Source organism: Gorilla gorilla, chromosome 3 (assembly GCF_029281585.2).
Source record: "Gorilla gorilla gorilla isolate KB3781 chromosome 3, NHGRI_mGorGor1-v2.1_pri, whole genome shotgun sequence".
NCBI classification, from domain to species: domain Eukaryota; kingdom Metazoa; phylum Chordata; class Mammalia; order Primates; family Hominidae; genus Gorilla; species Gorilla gorilla.
The window spans coordinates 145,188,048-145,206,542 of record NC_073227.2 but is presented as its reverse complement, the minus strand read 5'-3'; the positions used below and the strand labels follow the sequence as shown (position 1 = coordinate 145,206,542).

The 18,495-nt window shown below is 32.9% G+C and overlaps 1 long non-coding RNA gene across 1 annotated transcript in view; it reads left to right on the top strand.

The window, feature by feature from the left end:
* LOC129532978 (uncharacterized) overlaps positions 1-17,179 on the top strand; it is a 126,628-nt gene extending 109,449 nt beyond the window's left edge. Inside the window, exon 3 of the long non-coding RNA XR_008678967.2 lies at positions 17,062-17,179. This is a non-coding gene — a long non-coding RNA (uncharacterized lncRNA). The remainder of the gene's footprint in view (positions 1-17,061) is intronic.
* The last annotated feature ends 1,316 nt before the right edge of the window (positions 17,180-18,495 follow it).

The following is an 18,495-nucleotide window of genomic DNA, read 5'->3' as shown; positions in this document are numbered from 1 at the left end:
GGGAGACAAAGGGAAGAGGAAGCCAAGTTTTTTTGTTTTTGTTTTGTTTGTTTTTGTTTTTGTTTTTTAATCTAGTATTTTGTGACTTGACTGTAAAAATAGAGTATTTAAAGGACTGCATTGGGAGACAACTGGCACATGTAATTATTACCACTCTGACAAAGAATCTACTAAACTAGATATTAACAGAAATACATAGAATATGGTTTTATAGAAAAATACAGTTATAACTGACTTGGCAAAGAGAAAATCCCTTGAATAATGATTACAAGTACTACTCTCAAAGGTTGTGTTTTGTTTTGTTTTTAACTATAAGAATAATTTTAAATTAGTTTATGGCATTTATATTAATGTGACAAATATTAAAGCCTTTGGGGAAGTTTAGATTCATTTAATTTTAGTTAAAGAGATTGTTTTAAAGTAACTTTCAAATATTTTTCTTGATTTTAAATGATAGTGTATTTATTAAATACAATTGAGATCACATCTAAATGATGACAAACACTATGTAAAATTATTTAAGAATATAGACGAGCACTGGAAGAGAATATCAAAAAATTCAACACTGACATGTTAGGGTTATATGAATACTTGTAATTTTCTATTTTTAATTCAAAACCATATGCTGTTGCAAAAATTATTTTTATTGAAATAGGTAACATGTTGAGAAACTTCTTTACATTGTTTAATAATATATTACACAATTGACTTAGCACCTGACAATAACATCTAATAAAATTTGAAAATATCTAGCTTTATATCAATTAGAAAAATATTGGTTCCAGTAATTCAGAGACGTGAATATCCGCATTAATATTGAGAATCCATCTTTAAGTACAGTTACAAAGAAGGAACAAAAAAATTTGCATATACCAAGAAGACCTATGTGATTTTGTAGGTATTGTTGAAGAGCTGAAGTCTACCTTTAAGTAGAAAAAGCTAATTCACTAGGCATTACTAAGTAATTGCAAATAGCCATTTTTTGAAAGTACATCTGGTTTTGGAAATATCCCAAAGTCATTAGTATCCAAAGAATGGAAGTGATTAGACTGTTACCATTCTTACACATAAAATTGAATGGACTTACTTTCTAAATAGGTTAGACTTTCTGACTGTAAGCAAGTTTGGAAAGACAAGAGGTAGCTTAATAAGTATTTGTAGGTGTCTTTGCCTATTCTAGGAGGTTGTGCTGTAAGCCTATCGTCTCCAATTTGTTTTGAGAATAGGCTAAGGAATGAATGTAGCTTTGAAAGGACTTGGAATATAATTCTAAAGGACATACTCTCCAAGTGCCTTGATAAATGGCAGTAATGTTTTTAAAAATCTACATAACTTACCAGTGTGACAATTTTAAAGACAGTACGCTTATGCATCTTTGAATTCTGATTAAGGTACTTTTCTAACTAAATTAGAAAAAAAAACAAAACATAATACAAGAAGTTCTTCCATCAGGCTAACAGGTATCAGCTATGCAAAGACATTTTATTTCCAATTTAATGGCCAGGGTGAAGCAACTCCAATCTTACCAGGGCAGGGAAGGGGGCCTGGGCAAAACATTGCTGTGCTGATTCTGAGGAATTCTAGTAGGAGTTCTCTCCAGAAATCCTGGCATCTCACTGAGAGGTTCTCACTTCTGACCTCTTTGGCTGACTGGTGGCTTTGAAGATCTTCTTTGTTCTCAGTGGAGGCTCACTGTCTGGATTACTTGGAAATTCTGATTCATGAGCAGAAATATGCATTACTTTCTCAGAAGAAAAAAGCAAAACTTTTTGCTCTTTCCTCTCGATATCTTCTATTTTCTCTATCCTTCCTATAACAAAATTATATTAAGTATTGTTATTATTTTGCCATTCATTTTTCCTCTTACCCACAGAGATTCTCTTGCTCAGTTGAATCTGAGCTGTTTTTAAACGGTTCAATTTTCTATCTTCTATTAAATGCACAAGAGAGAAAAAAAAAACTCCATAGCTGGGCACATGGCTCACGCCTGTAATCCCAGCATTTTGGGAGGCCAAGGCGGGTGAATCACATGAGGTCGGGAGTTTGAGACCAGCCTGACCAACATGGTGAAACCCCATCTCTACTAAAAATACAAAATTAGCCAGGCGTGGTGGTGCTTTCCTGTAATCCCAGCTACTCGGGAGGCTGAGGCAGGAGAATTGCTTGAACCCGGGAGGCGGAGGTTGTGGTGAGCCGAGATGGCACCATTGCACTCCTGCTTGGGCAACAAGAGTGAAACTCTGTCTCAGAAAAAAAGAAAAAAGAAAAAAAGAAAAAAACTCCACAACTTTCACATTTACGTGTACAACACACTTAAATACAAATATCCTAATATGGTAAACATAATTTCTGTCTTTGCCTTTCCACATATATTGTTTAAAAGTGGTAAATTATGTAACTTGATATGAAAGAGAGGTTTGTTTTATCTGGTATAGGATGGGTAAATACAAATTAGGTAACTTTGAATAGACTAAGAGAAGATAATCACTTCTCAATAAACCTTCCTCACACTTAGTACAACTGAGTTAAACTAAGCATAATTTTATGAGCAATACCATTAATGATGCTTGCTGTTGTAGAAACCACCATTAATTTGGTTCTTATCTTTACAAAACGATATCACTGTGAGTTAAACATTTCAAAGCATCATATGTATTTTCTCATTTTTATAACATAGGTACAAAGAAGGCCTCATTGCTTTAAGAGTATTATGAATATTACTCATGGTCATTTTGATTAATCTCAAGGCTTTTGTAACATAAATGCTGAAAAAAATAATGTGTGTAAAGCCAGAAACATTTGTTAGATGATAGTTCTTACTGAGACAGATCCTATCATTTGTTTTCCAAATCAGTAGATGAGCAATGAAAATCATTGTTGCTCATTGTACAAAATATATTCCCATAAAAGAGTATTTAGATTTTCTAACTATAGTTCTGTCATGGCAGTGCATGTAATTAGGCCTTTATTTTCTTTAACCAAATTCCTGTTTGTTTCGTATGGCTCAGTTTCTCAATCTTTGATATGTGAATGAACATAAACAAGGGAGCATGATCTTTGTTTAGAAGTGTCTTTCCTTTGTAATCACCCATTTTGAGGGCTAAATTTTCCCCAGCTGCATGCTGCTACAGAAAGTAATTAAATGTAATAGTAGCTGTCCCTAATTTACAGCCACAGAGGGAAATAATCACATGTAAAGTAAAAGCCATAGCTTTTAAATGGACACACATGCCATTGCAGCATGTCCCCAGTAAAAGCAACCATTCACAAGGACCACATTGGAGGTATTTTTTTATTCCCACCCATTTTTACTTGTAAAGAACAAATAATCTCTGTATTGACAACATCACTGTCCTCCTGACAAGTACACTAAGAACAGTTTTTCTTTTCTTTCTCAAATGCCTTCATTAAGTCTTGATACCATGTTTTTGTTTTTAAGTCTCTTCCTCAGCTTCTTCTTTGGCACTCCCATATGCTCCAAAATAAAGCATTTAAACAGACATTAATTTGCCTCTTAGAATCTAATGAGTTTTTGATTTTCACAGAATCTTGGCTCTAGATAATTTATGTCTCAAAATCAAGAGAAAGGTGTGCTCATTAAATCTCAGTTCTTTATAGAACCGGGATACTTTGCAAAGTCAGGGGTAGATTATATATCATTTTTACTTGGATAAAAATGAAACATATTTAAAACTAGATTAAATTAAGAGAATGATATAAATTAATCTATAAAAAAGTTAAACTCCTCCAAGCTTGTTTTCTAAAGTAAAATGAATAAAATGAATGTATTTTCAAGAAAGTATTTCCATAATGTAAGAGGCTAGAGATATTTTTGATAGTTCCATGTTTTGCAGAATGAGATGATAATAGGAGTAGGATATGTGATTGATACTAAGTAAATTTAACAAAACACTGCATTTATCTCACAATGATGCTGAATTGGTCCCAGAGTACAAATCCAGGAGAGTGTATTGCTAGGCAATTTTAAGTGCTACAAGTGTTGAAAACAATTTTAATTTTACTTGCTTAAATTTAGTCAACTTTATTCCCAAGATAATTCAAACTTTGAAGAAGTTGATCTTAATTATTTTCTACCACTTATTCTTTTTAATAATAAGTGTTTTTTAGAAATTCGTATTGTATTTCTTCGAATATTTTTTCTAAAATTATCTATTTAAATTATCTAAATAAAAATAAAATTAAAAGTGTTGGAACATCATGAGGAATTGATAACTCACATAAACTCTTTATTAACACTTTCATTCTTATTAATTCTTATGGGTTTCATGCAGAATAAATGAAATAATTTTAAAACAATATCTGCTACATAGAAAGCACCCAGTACATATGATATTTATCTAAACTTTAATAAAAATGTAAAATAAAATACTGATAAAATCATTGATTTTTTAAAAATTGCCAAAACTTTGCTGTGTGAAAACCACCATGTTATTTGCTGAGGAAGATGCAGAGGTCAAACAAGCAAAACTCAATCTATAAAGATTTTGTATTGTAGATGGTAAAATGAGATCTACATTACAATTTGTTTCTTACATATTTTATATATATGTATTATTTCTCTGTATTTCCAATGAGGCAAAAGCATGTCTCAGTGATGTTTAAATGTCGCAATTCATTTAGTGCATTAATCTTTTGCATTTCTATCCTGTATATTTTTGTAAGTTCCTTAAGCAATTTTGTAAAAGATACATTCTCATTCAGTTTATAATATTTGCACTGAGTGATGATTATGCTCAAATCAATAAAAATAATATTACAAAACAGCTCAATTTTATGTCACTATGTCTTTAATACACATATACATTTTTAATATTTTTGCAATATCATTTAATAGGATTATTTATGCTCATAATTAAAAGGCTATTCAAAAAGTGACCATAATACTTCTACTACTTGTTGCTATTATTTTTAGAAAATATATCTTCATCTTCCATCATGGAATAAAAGATCAGTTATCCTAATAAGAAGAAATAAGAACATATGAAACTATAATATTTATTATATAAGAATAAGAGATTAGTGGAAAGATTAGATAATATGTGTATTCAAATAATTGAATTTATAAATATTTAAGGGATAGTTTTCTGTTAAGTTGATAGACATAAGACTGATAAGTACTAAAAAATGCTTGTAGAATTCTACACAAGCACATTTTTCGAAGTAGAGATAGTCTTTTTGGTGGTAACTGAAATCTGGTCATAAACATACTAATTCATTCATTTCTTGTAAAATTTCAAAGTGAAGTTATGTGCATATGAATTTGGAATATTCCACAGAGAGTCTTTTATGAATATATGCATGCAATTTATTACTCACAGAAGATGATCATTTTGAGGATGAAATTACTCTGACACATTTTTTATGATATTGCCCAGAATGCATTACAAACTCTAATGGAGGTCATTATTTCCAAAAGCCCATAAACTCAGAGTAGTTTATAGCTTTGTAAAGTCAATTCCTTATACAAGAAAAAAATATTCAAATGTGTAGTTGTGTCTCATATCCTGAAAATTTTTCCTTAGTTCAAGTGGAATCTCTTTTTTGAGGGGGGAAAAAAGGAATATACAAGTTAATTGGCCATAACAGAAAGGCTCATTTGACATTTTTAAAGCTCATATATATTACTCATATATTTTCTAAAAATGTTTTACTTTGAGAAAGTTTATTATGCTGATAAGTAACATGGAGGTACAATAGAGGAATTATAACTGTTTCAGAAAAAGAAAATAGAATTGAATTGCTTTCACTATGTACAGACTTAGTCATTAATAGTGTTTAGTGTAATACAATTGCTGAGCTTCATTTTGAGGACAACATGCTTCATTTCTACTTTCTTATCCAACTTCTCAATATATTATACATTTTCCTAATCTCAATATATATTTCCTTATTATATATTTTACATACATAATGATATATGCCTTTCTTCTCAGAAAATAATTGACCTCTAATGTATAATAAATGAGAACATCTCAACCAGTTTAGTGTCTTTCATGAAGATTCAAGTAACATACAAACAATAATATTGAGAAATTGCAAATGTGGGTTTATAAACGTATCTTTGGCACCTAATAATGTCAAAAGATAATTCAATGTAGTAAACTACTGGGCATGAATTTCTTAAAATGCTGTCCAAAAAGATGACAATTTCTATTTTATATATGCCACTACTGTAGCTTTAAAGTTATTTATTGTTGTGTTTACAGTTATAATCCTTTGATTTAAAACATTAATCATTAGTAACAAATGGACAAGACAGGTAAAGTAGATATGGGACTAAGGTCTCAAAAATATCTTAGTTATTTAAAATATTTTTAGTTAATTTAACTAGCATTTATTGAATACATAGAATAGTGCTGTATGGCTTACTATTGATACAGAGATTAATAACATTGAATTTTTCATGGAGTTTACAATAGAGTTAGAGAGAATCCATTAAAAATATTCAGCGTATTTTTGTACTAGAAGTCTACTAGATTTGTTCAAAGTGTGCAAGCCAAGATAGCATTCTGGAATGTGACTTTCAAAGTTATCTGTTTCTAATGGAATGACATATAGTGTCTCTTTCCTTTATGGTTTGATTTTTTTAAAACTTGATGGGTTGGTCTATTTCAGTATTGCCTTTACTCCTAAGGCATAACTTTTATTGGAGGATGTTGTTCTTGCTCCAAGAAGTAGCCTTTATTCTTAAAGCAAGGATCTTCCGTGTTCTCAACCCGAATACTGGGGTGTTTACCAAGGCTGCCACTTCTTTGCAGCATTGAACTACAGTCTCTCTTCCCAGCACCACACTTTCGACATACACCTCCTCAGCTCTTTAACTTCCTAGCTGCTTCTGCTGATGGGGTTCTTGGAGTCTTACTCTGGATTTTTCCAGTTTAGGGATAGAAGTATGGCTTAAAGATTGGGGGACTCGGTTTGCAGTTCTCTCCTTTCTAGGATTTTACCATTCAGCATCCCGCGGTTATTCCTGTGGTACTGTAAGCCTGCTGCTCTCTCTTTGTGCTCTCTCCTACCTGCACTGTTGTTTGTATAATGCTCCTAAGAATAAAGCTTAGGTGAATGCACACCTCACCTTGTATAGTGTCCCTTGTTTCAGGGATCATAGCCCCTTAAGTCATGCTGCTTTGACAGCCCTCCAATACCTTCAAACAGTAATTGTGTATATTTTATTCAGCTTACATGACTGTTTTCAGAGTAAGCATTAATTCTTTTTTGCAGGCCACTCTGTCATGGCCAAAATTAGATGTTATACAAAGGCCTTTATCTTCCAGGTTAATTTTAGGCAAAATTTATTAACCTCAAAATAAGAGTGCACTTGAATTTTGAGGGTATCTGCATTGAATTTATACTTTTATTTGGAGAATGTTTATATCTTTATAATATTAATTCATTCCAGAAAATATTATGGAAGATCTTCAATAAAATCAGACTATATTTTTATCTTTACTAAGGTTTTAAATTTTCTCCATAGAGATCATATGTATACATGTGGTTTTTAATTTAAAGTTAATTTTTAGGTATTTTGTAGTCGTTGCTGCTGATAGGAACATTTTTCTGTTTTATTTTCTAATTGGAGAGTATTAGAATAAAGAAATGCTATATTTTATATATGTTTTGCTTAATATGTTTTTTTTTTTTTTTGAGATGGAGTCTTGCTCTGTCACCCAGGCTGCAGTGCAGTGGCTAGATCTCAGCTCACTGCAACCTCCACCTCCTGAATTCAAGTCATTCTCCTGCCTCAGCCTCCCAGGTAGCTGGGATTACAAGCATCTACCACCATGCCTGGCTAATTTTTATATTTTTAGTAGAGACAGGGTTTCACCATGTTGTCCAGGCTGGTCTCCACCTCCCAACCTCAAGTAATCCACCCTTCTCGGCCTCCCAAAGGGCTGGGCTTACAGGCATGAGCCACCACGCCCAGCCTATTTTTTGCTAAATTTTAAAATTAATTTTAACAGCTTTTTTTTTTTTTTTTTACCAATACTTAGTTTTACAGGTATATAATCAAATCATGTATAAATAGGAGTTTTGTCATTTTGTTGCAATCCTTGTATCTTTGCTTTTACTTTTTAAATTCTTTACAGCTTTGGCCAGTACTTTCAGTATTATGTTAAAGTTTAGTAGTATCCTGAGTATTTTTTTCCCAAATTGAATGAATCTAAATTTTCTCCATTAAGAATAACATTTGCTATAACTTAAAAAACGACCTATATTAATTAAAGAAAATTTCCTTTTATTCTCAGTTTGCTAATACAAATTTTAAAATAAAAATAGAAGGTGAACTTAATCAAAACATTTTTTTGTGAGTCAACTGATTCTTTTCATTTGATAATGTAGTGAATTATTTTGACAGATTTTCTGATGCCAAAATTTCTTACATTTGTGTAACAAACTCTCATTGATTATGATGGTTAAAGATGCTGTTAAATTTAATCTAATACTTTTAAGAATTATTTCATTTATGTTTATACATTGAATATGGCCTATTTTACTTAACCTAAATTACAAATCTAAGTTTTCTCTTTCTTTGAAACATGTTCTTTCTCTTTACAAAAGGCTCTAGGAAAATGTATTAATAGTTCACCAATTGTGAAACTATGCTCATATATCATGCTTAGGCCCTATCCATATTGTTTTACAATTCTAGCAATGTTTGCCTTTAAGAGAAAGCATTAGAAATCTATCACTATTAAAATTGTATACCATTTATGTATTAAAAAAGGCAAAGTCAGACCAAGAAAGGAAAAAGAATGTAGATATATCAAGAATAAAGGTAAATACATTTTCTAAATGGGTTTTAAACTTGACACAAAACTTCTTGGCAGTGAGAATAAGAAGATAAAGATAACTTATATTGCTCTTTTTATCTAGAAGAGGAAAGCACAGCAATTCTTTCTTGGAGAGAACATTTTCTTCCTGGCAATAAATTCTAAACAAAATTTCTTATGTAGGGAGATTTATATAGAGATAATCCAATTAAATTATAGATGATATTATAAATAATGGTGATATAAGCTAACACTTATTGGATACTTATTATGGGTTTGGGATTGTGTGTGGTGCTACAGTATTTTATTTAATCCTAACATCAACAGTTAAATCCCTACTCTAAGAATGAAGAAACCAAACTTAGAGAAGACACATAATTTGCACATGTATCTGTAACAATATTAGGCCAGTTCTGTCTTTGACTCATGAGCTCACATTTCAAATTGCACTGCCATTTTTATACTGCTTTTTTTTACTCTTTTCAACTTGCTTATAACAAACACAGAACAGGATCTGTTGTAGTGATGTGTTATGAAAGACTACAGCATTACAATGTATGAAATATATTCTCTGAGGAATTCAGCCAATATAATTTAACTTCCAGGGAGCTAGGCAAGGTTTAGCTATATGTCAAGAGAAAATTAGGACATTTTTTAACTTGTGCATGAAAAATAAAAAATAAATTCCAAAATAAAGTTATAAAATTATCTAAATACTTATATTAAAAATTAATAGTTTCCAAAAAGAAAAAAAAATCTTTACGATTTAAAGTGCAACTTCAATTACAGAATACAATTCTAAATCTGAAGTTCTTAAATTAAAAGTGAGGTCTGTGCTAGCTAACTGGTCCTAGCCTGTGCTCCTCTTGTCAGCTCTTTTGCCACCAAAAATATGTCTTAATCTTCTCTAAATATCATGATGTTCATCTTTTTGAAATGACCTCATATTATGATATTTTATATGGCTTAAGGAAGGCTGGTTTATATTCTTTCAAGGTCAAATGGCCAGGGATAAAGGTGGAAATCTATTATAAAAATTGTAAAGCATGAGTACTGCTTTTTGCCCAGATGGAAAGTCAGCCCTTCTTCATATGGAGATAGGCCACTGTGGTGCAGCCAGAGAAAGTAAGAATTTTTTAAAGAATATGGTCAAGTAAATTTCGATTCTTAAGCAACCGCACAATAGGTTAACACAACATGTGTTAGATCAGGGAAGGACATTGGGTCCATAAATTTGCCCTGTGCAAACATGTAACAGTCTCGGTACATTTCCCTATTTTACTTGGCTCCCAAGTTGTCTTTGGGAATCATCTTCTCCTATTTAGAATAGCAACAACAATTCATTTGACCTATTCTTTTCTTATGTTCACCTGTATGTTTTATTGGGCACATAGAAGCACTAAGGCACATCAATCCCCAATGAGTATCATATCAGTATGCTCTGTTTCAAACTATTACAAAAGGATGCTTCCTTTTGACTGTGTTATAATATCCCTAATATTTTTACTCATGTTACTTACTAGTGACCAACTAGAAATAATTGCATTTCTATAAAAAACATATATAAGACCATTTATTTTCTTGGTGTTTGTGATTTAAGTATTCAGCTTCTGAACAAATTTAGAAAAGACACTATGTAATAAGAAATGATATGAAGATTTTAGCCTCTTTAGCTATCTAGTTTTTAAAATCTAGTAACTCAATGAAACTTAACTGATCCCAAAGTTTACATACCCAATAAAACATAGAGAAATGTTTCCTAAATGAAGTCCTTCTAGTAATAAAATTTTTCCAACTTTTGTTAAGAGAATAAATATAAGTTTTTTAATTTTCTCCTGTCCAATTTTAAGAGTTGTCTTTTTTGGTAGTATCTTCTCTATTTGTGTGTGTGTGTGTGTGTGTGTGTGTGTGTGTGTGTTTTCTTTTCTAAACAGTACCATCATTTTGCAATGACCAAGTTTGCTGTATATGGTTTCCTGAGATCAAATTACCATGTGTCCAGTGAAACCTGGTGAGTTTGTACATTAACTTTCCCTTAAATGGGCTTTCAAAATAAGTATACATGATGATAATATGTGTAGTTATGATAATGTAGGATTCCTTTTGATTCTAACAAACCCCGTCCTTCTGTGTGTAATGTATATACAATTGTTATCACAAGCTAATGTCTTGATAGGGGAGGGTATTTAGGACATTAGCCCTGGAAGAGTCAGAAGCCAACTATAGAACCCGAACCTCCCTGCGATGGCCTGCAGTAGCATGACCTTAGAAAGCTCCACACATGGTTTACCAGACAAAAAAGATGCATATTTGTGTTCTTACTCATAAGTGGGAGTTGAACAATGAGAACATATGGGCACAGGGAGGGGAACATCACACAGTGGGGCCTGTTGGTGGGTAGGGTCAAGGGAAGGGATAGCATTAGGAGAAATACCTAATTTAGATGACAGGTTGATGGGTGGAGCAAACCATCCTGGTACACGTATACCTACGTAACAAACCTGCACGTTCTGCACATGTATCCCAGAACTTAAGTATAATTTTTTTTAAAAAGAAAAGCTTGTTTTAACTCAAAACTTCTTGTTGAACAAGACACCTTCTCTCAGGTTTTGAACTAAAAGAGAAGACCTAAATAAATGGAGAAATATACCATTTTTACAGATTGGAGAATATAGTAATGTTAATATGTGCATCATTTGCAATGTGCTCTATGTGTTTAAGTGCAATTCCAATCACTATTCCATACATAAATTTTTGTGTATGAATTGACAAGCTGATTCTAAAATGTATGTGGAAATGCAAAGGATCTAGAATAGCAAAGTTAATTTTGAAAAAGAAATGTGGAGAAGTTAGACTAACTGATATCAAGATTTATTATGACTTGATAGTAATCAAGACAGTGTCCTATTAGCACTAAAATAAGTATATAAATGGAAAAGAATGAAAGGTCCAGAAAGAGACCCATAAACATTTTGTCATTTTTTAACATAAATGACAAGAACAACAAAGGATAGAATTTCAACCTCAATTGTTACTTCATATCGTACTCAATAATTAACTCAAAATAGTTTACAGGTAGAAAACAGGAAAGAATAAACCACAACATTCTAGGATACAATATTCTTGACTTATTTTGTTAAGAATAACAGGAATAGATGGGGATGGACAAGTCTTCCCTGTCATGACACAAAATCCCCAACCGTAAAATTAAAAATATAATAAATTAGACTTGAAAAATACCAAGTACTGCTGATACATGGAGAATATAAGACATTATTACATTGGTATTAGGTGTGTAAAACAGTACAGTTTTATACTGTCTAATAAAGTTAAATGTACTTTTACTGTGGGATTCAGAACATTTACTCTTGAGTACGCACCCAAGAAAAATAAAGACAGGTGTCCACAAAAAGGCTTGCACGTAAATGTTCATGACAGCTTTGTTGTTAATAGCCAAACTCTCCAAATATCTACTAACCGATGAAAATGTAAACAAACTGTAGTATAGTAACACAATAGAATTGCACAAGTAAATGAACTGATTATGCAATAACATGGATGCATTTCAAAAACTACTGAGTGTAGAAAGCCAGGCACAAAATAGTATATTTTGTGCTTTATTTATAAAAAATTATTGAGTATGCACAAATAATCTCCAGTGATAGAGACTATAGAGCATTGGTTAACAGAATCAAATACATATCCACAGAGAAAAATAAATCTTGATTGATATGTCATAATATAAACAAAACTGAATTCCCGATGAATTTTATACCCAAATATGGCAGATTCAAAAGCTTGAGTGTCTAGAAAATAACAGAACAGATCTATGGAGTAAAATAATTATTTAGCAGATTAGAAAAACAAAGAATAAAGGAAAATATTGAGCAAATGCCTTACATTGAAATTAAGAATATTTCATAAAAGTCACTTTTATTTTTAATTTTTTAATTTTTCTATTTTTAAATTTTTGGTACACAGTAGGTGTATATATTTATGAGACACACATGGTATTTTGATACAGGCATACAATGTGAAATAATCACATCATGAAAAATTGGGTATCCATCCCCTCAAGCATTTATCCTTAGTGTTACAAACAATCCAATTATACTTTTAGTTATTTTTAAATGTGCAATTAAATTATTAATGACTATAGGTCCCCCTGTTGTGTTACAAATAATACTATGTCTTATTCTATTTTGTGTGTATGTGCACATTAACCATCCTCACCTCCCCTCAACCCACCCACTACCCTTCCTATCCTCTGGTAACCATCCTTCTATTCTTTATCTCCATGAGTTCAATTGTTTTAATTTTTTACATTCCACCAATAAGTGAGAACATACAATGTTTGTCGTCTTGTGCCTGGCTTATTTCACTTGACATAATTACCTCCAGTTCCATCCATGTTGTTGCAAATGACAGGATCTCATTCTTTTTTATAAGTGAATAGCACTCCATTGTACGTATGTACCACATTGTCTTTATCCATTCATCTGTTGATAGACACTTAGGATGCTTACAAATCTTAGCTATTGTGAATAATGCTGCAACAAACATGAGACTGCAGGTATCTCTGTGATAAACTGATTTCCTTTCTTTTGGGTACATACCTAGGAGTGGAATTGCTGGATTGTATAATAGCTCTAGTTTTAGTTTTTTGAGGAATCTCCAAATTGTTCTCCATAGTGACTGTGTAGTTTACGTTCTCACCAACAGTGTACAAGGGTTCCCTTTGCTCCACATCCTCACTGGCCTTTGTTATTACCTGAGTTTTGGATAAAAGCCACTTTAACTGGGGTGAGATATCTCATTGTAATTTTGATTTGCATTTCTCTGATGATCAATGATTTTGAGCACCTTTTCATGTGCCTGTTGCATTTCTCTGATGATCAGTGATTTTGAGCACCTTTTCACGTGCCTGTTTGTCATTTGCATGTCTTCTTTTGAGAAATGTTTGTTTAAACTTTTTGCCCACTTTAAAATCAGATTGTTAGATTTTTTCTTTTCCTGGAGAGTTGTTTGAGCTCTTAATATATTCTGGTTATCAATCCTTTGTCAGATGAGTAGTTTGCAACTATTTTCTCCAATTCTGGGGATTATCTCTTCACTTTGTGGATTATATCCTTTGCTGTGCAGAAGCTTTTCAAATTGATGTGTTCCATTTGTCCATTTGCTCTTTGGTTACCTGTGCTTGTGGGGTACTACTCAAGAAATTTTTGCCCAAACCAATGTTCTATGGAGCTTCTCCAATGCTTCCTTATAGTATTTTCATAGTTGGAGGTCTTTGATTTATGTCTTTAATAATCTTTAATCCATTTTTATTCAATTTGTGTATGTGGTAAGAGATAGGGGCCTCGTTTCATTGTTTTACATATAGATATCCAGTTCTCCCAGCACCATCCATGAAGAAACTGTTTTCTCCACTGTATGTTCTTGGCATCTTTGTAAAAAATGAGTTCACTGTAGGTGTATGGAAATTTTTTTTTTTTGGAGTTCTCCATTCTGTTCCATTGGTCTATTTTTATGCCTGGACCATGCTGTTTTGGTCACTATAGCTCTGTAGTATAATTTGAAGTCAGGTAATGTGATTCTTCCAGTTTTGTTCTTTTTGCTCAGGATAGCTTTGGCTATTCTGGGTCTTTGGTGGATCCATAAAAACTTTAGGATTTTTTTTCTATTTCTGTGAAGAATGTCATTGGTATTTTGATAGATATTGCATTGAATCTGTAGATTGCTTTGGGTAATATGGGTATTTTAATAATATCAAATTTTACATTCCATGAACATGGACTATCTTTCCATTTTTTGGTGTCTTCTTCAATTTCTTGCATCAATGTTTTATAGTTTTTATTGTAGAGATCTTTCACTTCTTTGGTTAATTCCTAGATATTTGCAATGGGCACCACCCCATCACAGGGCACACACACGCATACATACACTCTCACTAGGACCCCGGAGACACACCAGTTCATCTAATGTGCACACCTTTGGGAAACTGGAGTGTCCAGAGAAAACCCAGGCAGATATGGAAAGAATTTGCTAATACACAGACAGTGGCCTCACCAGGAATGTTTTATTTTATTTTTTCCTCATCAATGTTATAAGAAAAAACTGTTGACCAAAATGACATTTGGGGGCCTACTGTACAATGAAATATTAGGTCATTTTTTGCATTGTATAAAGAAATACCTGAGGCTGGATAATCTACAAAGAAAAGGGGTTTAATTGGCTCACCGTTCTGCAGGTTTTACAAGAAGCATGGCGCCAGCGTTTGCTTGGTTTCTGGGAAGGATCCAGGGAGCTTTTATTCATGATGAAAGGAAAAACAGAAGCGAAAGTTAAAGTGGGAATGAGAGAGGGAGATAAGGCATCACCAACTTTTAAACACCTAGATCTCATGAGAACACACTCACTGTCACGAAGACAGAACCAACTCATGAGAATTCCTTCCCCATGTTTCAATCACCTCCCACTAGGCCCCACCTCCAACACTGGAGATCATGTTTCAACATGAGATTGAAGAGAAAATTATCCAAACTATATCAACTATGCATCAATAAAAATGAACTACTACTCACAATATAATGCATGTATTCATTACAGTAGAAAATAAGTCTCCCAAATTCCATTTACATGGAAGACAAAACCAAATTATGATTATAAAAGTCAGAAAGGAGGTTACTTTTGAGGGTGATGACTGGAGGAGAGCACAAAGAAGGGTTCTGTAGTGTAATTTTTTTAATCCTAATTACTAGGATAAAATTATCTGTAAAAATTCTTTGAGTTGTACATTTAAGATTTGTGTACTTTATGCTAATACTTCAGTGAAAATTTTTCCTTAAAATGTAGATCTTTGTACAGTTCTAGAGACATTTTAGCATTTAAGAAATTAATGCGGCCGGGTGCTGTGGCTCACACCTGTAATCCCAGCACTTTGGGAGGCCGAGGTGGGTGGATCACCTGAGGTCAGGAGTTTGAGACCAGGCTAGCCAACATGGTGAAACCCCATCTCTACTAAAAAATATATAAAAATTAGCCAGACATGGTGGCAGGCACCTGTAGTCCCAGCTACTTGGGAGGCTGAGGCAGGGAGAATTGCTTGAACCCGGGAGGCAAAGGTTGCAGATCACACCACTGCCCTTCATCCTGGGTGACAGAGTGAGACTCTGTCTTTAAAAAAAAAAAAAAAAAAAAAAAGAAAGAAAGAAATTAATGCAAGTTTAGCTAACTTTTATCCCAGGTTTTCATTTTATCCCAATAAATCAGTCTTCTCCTGATAAAATTATCCCAATAAATTAGTCTTCTCTTGATAAAATCAATGTTTTAAGCAAAATTATTGTATTTTGCCACTTCTCATTATTAGATACACAAATGTATTCCTTGCAATTGCCTCACATTTTATGTTATGCTGTTCCACCATTTAGATATCTAACTGGAGTATTTTTCTTCCATAAGAATTTAGGTGAAAAGTATAGAACTGAAAAATTTAAAATAGTAGGTAAAACCACCACTTTATACATGTTTTACATGTTTTCTTGGAATCCTATTATTGATGATGGTGTTGCTGAATGATATTTGAGTTCCTAAAAAAGTTTAGTTTTTTTGAAACTAAAAAGGCCAACAATGAGGCTAAAATTAAAAACAACAACAATAACAACAAAAAACGTAATGTTTGCTAAATGTACAAATTTCCTACTTTAAAAAATAATCCCTACATAAGTTTTTGGTTTCCCTTGATTTACTTGGAATCAGTTTTAATAAAATAGTGACAGATCTGAGTTCATACTCTGTACATTTCATAATAAAGGGTTATATTGCTAAAATATGTGGCTTCCCAGAACATGATGTCCTTGTTCCTATGTAAAAGGCATTCTAGATGCTTTTAACTTTTACTCATTTATTTATATTTGTACAGCTACATCTACTCCAACTTGGCTTTAACTGCTGCAGGGCCAAACTTCTTTGACAAGAATTCTCTTCTTAGTTTCTGTCAAAAGATTATTTGCTTTTTCCAGTTAGTGTGTGATAAGGAAAAGTCAATTCATCATCCAAAATTATCTGATGTTATTTGCCACATCATGTTGCTATTGCTATTTATAGAATATGTATAAATTGTTCCTCTTTCTTTTAACTGTGATCTAAAGATCCTGCCATCTAGTTCATTTAATTCAGTGTTTTCAAATGTGTCCATTTTTTATCCTAATTTACATAAGATTCGTGTTGCAGAAAAAGGATCCATTTTTCTTATCTCTGTTTTCTCTAGATGTGCTTGATATGTTCTGCAAGATAAATTGTACCATTGTGGCCATTATGCTGTTTTGGCCTAGCTGTGCTGCCAGAAAACCATCCAAAACAAATCATGGCAATATAAATCATCCCCACAAAATCAAAAACAACGTATTCCAGACATTCTGAGGTACTAAAATGATTAGAGAAGGATAGTTTTGTTTTTCCTTTATATGAGGCTTAAGAGAGTTAAATAAGAATTCGCTACTTGACAATTTCTTTACACATGATATATAATTAAACATAACCAGTTTCTGTAAGAAAGGTAAAATTCTTTCTATTGTCTTGATGAAAAAAACCTGAATTGCTGGCTTACTCTCATTCAGTTTGAAAATAGTAAAATGAGAGTTCAGCTCATACCCACCTGCCTGCAAATTCCTTACTTTTAGGGAATGCTGCCCCTATGAAAAATCTTAAAGGGGAAGAACTCACACACTTGTATAAAAAAAAAATATAGTATTTCGCGAGTAGGTAAGCACTCCTCAGGGATGGGAATTAATTTTTATTGAAACTATAATTTATACAGTATTAGGAACTGAATGAAATCAGTTACCTCCAGCAAACTGAAGAGAGTAAAGACTGTCAATAGCTAGAGTACCCTTCAGGTCACTGAGAAGGAAAGAAATGTAGCTCACTATTTTTTTTCTTTTTTCTAAGAGACAGGGTCTTGCTCTGTCATGCAGTATGGAGTGCAGTGGCAAGATCATAGCTCACTGCAGCCTCATGTTCCTGGGTTCAAGTGATCCTCCCACCTCAAGCCCTCAAGTAGCTGGGATTAGGGGTGTGCATCACCATGCCCTGCCCAGCTAATTTTTAAATTTTTGGTAGAGATGAGGGTCTCATCATGTTGCCCATGCTCTTCTTGAATACCTTGGTTCGAGCAATCCTCCTGCCTCAGCCTCCCACAGTGCTAGGATTACAAGCGTGAGCCACCACCCAGCAACCTAACTCACTTTTAAAAAACATTAGTGTTGGTTTATCTGAAAATCAATCATGTGAATAATAATTATCCCTAGGAGGGCTTCTCATTCTATGATCTGTTATTTCCACCTCATCTTCAGTTGTTTCCTCCACTGAAGTCTTCAACCCCTCAAAGTAATCTATGAGGGTTGTAATCAACTTTTTCAAAACTCCTGTAAATATTCATGTTTTGACCTCCTTCCATAAATCATGAATATTCTTAATGGTATCTGGAATGGTGAATTCTTCCCTGAAGGTTTTCAATTTACATAGCCCAATTCCACCAGAGGAGTCATATCTGCATAAGCTATAGCCTTATAAAATGTATTTCTTAAATTATAAGACTGGAAATTCAGAATTACTCCTTGATCCAAAGGCTGAAGAATGGATTCTGTGTTAGCAGGCATGAAAACATTAAGCTCCTCATACATCTCCATCAGAGCTCTTGGCT